Source organism: Gobio gobio (genome assembly GCF_949357685.1).
Source record: "Gobio gobio genome assembly, chromosome: 12".
Taxonomy (NCBI): Eukaryota; Metazoa; Chordata; class Actinopteri; order Cypriniformes; family Gobionidae; genus Gobio; species Gobio gobio.
In genome coordinates this window covers 36,344,801-36,347,785 of record NC_137105.1, presented here as the reverse complement: position 1 = coordinate 36,347,785, position 2,985 = coordinate 36,344,801, and the positions used below count along the sequence as shown (strand labels likewise).

The following is a 2,985-nucleotide window of genomic DNA, read 5'->3' as shown; positions in this document are numbered from 1 at the left end:
GTGTATAAAGACCTTACATAATGTACTGTTATGTTTTTATTACCATTTCTTTTTTTATTGAGTGCTTTCTATCTACATACACCAGCAAAATCGCCATTTTGTGCCGCCATGTTTCTACAGTAGCCCTAAACGGACAAACTTCTCTACAGAGCACTAGTCACTCTTTGCTCTCTCCGACGACAACATTTTTGTCCTGTGTCGGCCCCCGTAGCTTCAAAAGGGAGGGGTGTTGGATGGATGCAATTCACAACCTCACCATTAGATGCCGCTAAAATTCACACTGCACTGTTAAATGTTAATTCTAATAATATTAAAATAGATGTATTCATTTATTTGTTTGTTTGTTTGTTTGTTTGTTTGTTGTTGCCCAATTTCTGTGACTCGTTTCCACTCACAAGTATCCACTCTTAATACTTGCACCAAACCAAATGTGACCCTGGAACACAAAACCAGTCATAAGTTACACGGGTGGCAACAGCCAACAATATATTGTATGGGTAAAAATTATCGATTTTTCTTTTATACCAAAAATCATTAGGATATTAGGTAAAGATCATGTTCCATGAAAATATTTAGTACATTTTATACCGTAAATATATATAAAAATTATTATTAGTAGTAATATGCATTGCTAAGGACTTCATTTGGACAACTTTAAAGGTGATTTTCTCAATATTTAGGTTTTTTGCACCCTCAGATTCCAGATTTTTTAATAATATTATTTACCAAATATGTCCTATCCTAACAAACCATACATCAAATGAGAGAGCTTATTTATTCAGCTGTCAGATGATAATATACATCTCAATAAAAAAAGATGAAATTGAAAAATTATACTTGAAAAAATACTAAAAGTATTGCATCCCACAGATAAACTCTGCATTCTCTCCCAAAAGAGCTGAAATATATTTTTTTCTTCCCACCTCATATTATTTCCATCGCAACAGTTTTGCAAGCAAACATAAAGTTTCTCAAGGGAACGTTTATTGGAAATGTTAATAAAAGTTTGGTGTCACTAGATGTGTGGAAATTACCCACTGCGGCTTAAAGGAAAAGGGAGAACAAGAAGTTAACAGAATATTAGCTATAGAAGCTATAGATTTATAAAAGCATTTGCAGCAGCTGAGATATTTTTGAGAGTGGCCCAGGCCACAAACATCATCCCCTTAAGCGCTATAACCCGTTATAGATGGATTAAGCAACCCTCAATCACAAACCACCACAAAACACTAAATGCCAGAGAGGATGTAACTGCTCAACACACCTATTCTGAGGCTGAATCTAGGAAGGAAATATGCTAAAACAGAATTGCTAAAAGAGTTACCATTTTTTGTATGCGGTAATTCAGGGCTAAAACTGCTCCTTTTCCACTAACCACTTACAATCCAGTTTCACCAGGATTGTAAGTGGTGCTAACTGTGTTAGTATAGTGCACCACCATGAATATTTACAAAATCACTTTGTGCTATTGCCGCCTGCAGAAAACAATTTTGTTTAAACAAGATGTTTGCGTTTCTATTGATAATGGCAGCAGCAATTCATCCAACGATGGTCAAAGAATGGAAAATAGCTATAGATCCAGACGTGCTGTGCAGTCGAGAGCACTGTCAGCATTTTAAAGAGCCGATTCAGGTGTCTGGATTGCCGTAGTGATGCTGTACAGTAAACTATGCCAGATTGTATTAGTCTGCTGAATCCTCCACAGCCTAGAACTGGTCCGCAAGATGAGGAATTGTGCTGAATTCAGAGCTACTTTTTTTGGGTGTGTTTGTGCCATTATCACAGCTTCTTTATGGAATCGTGTTTTAAACAACTAAAATGCAGACTAAAATGACACTCGGTGGGCGCAATTCCCTCCCGAGTGCTGATGGTGCAGTGTGAGGTGAGAGGGGTCACTTTAGCTCTGCCCTTGAGTGGCATGTGGTAGCCACGGGAGAAATCACATTTGATTAAGAAAATTAAAGCCTTGCCAAAATTACAGAATGCTGACATACTTTATTCTTCACCGCCTATAGCGGTTTTGCTGCGACGAGCCACACACACTCACACACACACACACACACACACACTCACACATTTCCCTCTATTGCTCTCAGTATCACCTGGAGGTGTTATTGCTGGACTGGTTACATCTTGTGTGTAAGGCTTTTCGGTGCAGTGCATACAGGCTTACTGAGATCAATAATGTCCCGTCCAATACAGGACTCAACAATAAGGATGGTCCGGTGGCCCGGGGCAAGTGAGAGAGTTTCAGGACTGATAAGGTGCCCTATTGGGCCAGTGCTAACTAATGCCTTGCATTCATTAATCATGTACTTGTGTTTTTATGCCTTGCAGACTGTGAAAACAGTTTTTATATTTTTTTGTGTGGAAACATGCTACTTTTTCAAGATTCTTTGAAGTATAGAACAGCATTTCTAAACTAAAAACAAAATCTTACCAACCCCAAACTTTTTAATTAATTAATGTATTTATTTATTGATGATACATTTAGCTATTATATTTGTCCAGGGGCAAGTGAAAATGACTAGCCTGACCGGGTGAGCAGAATTAAAATCCTTATTGTTAAGCCCTGCAATATAATGTTCTCAATCCATCATCTGAGCAGTCAGTCAGTCTGTGACCCCTTAAAAAAGCATTTTCAGCCTTCCGTGGAGTTGTGCAGACAGTTTAGAGGAGTCTTCTGTCTTCCGTTTGTTCATTTCACACTGCATGAGTCTGGAGAGACTGCCTTGTATATCCTTCATTTATATTCCTTTCTTTGACCGAGCTAGCAAATAAAAGCTGAGATAGGTTACTGGATTAGTCTTCAAGACACTCTACCTATCTATCTATCTTTTCCTTTTTCATTCCTTCTCGCTGTCTCTCTCATAAATGTGAAACACAGTGCTGTCACCCTGCCCCAACTACATTACTAACACTGGGGAGAGCGTTGTGTGTGAGAGAACATTACTTCTATGCATTTAACCAAGACCAACCCCAGAT

At 38.4% G+C, this 2,985-nt stretch overlaps 1 protein-coding gene across 1 annotated transcript in view; it reads right to left on the bottom strand.

Moving 5' to 3' along the window:
- Positions 1–973: 973 nt before the first annotated feature.
- Positions 974–2,985, bottom strand: part of lrrc52 (leucine rich repeat containing 52) — a 55,360-nt gene continuing 53,348 nt past the window's right edge. Inside the window, exon 2 of the mRNA XM_079830855.1 lies at positions 974–2,985. This exon is cut by the window's right edge and continues 585 nt beyond it. The gene's annotated coding sequence lies outside the window, so the exon portion shown is untranslated.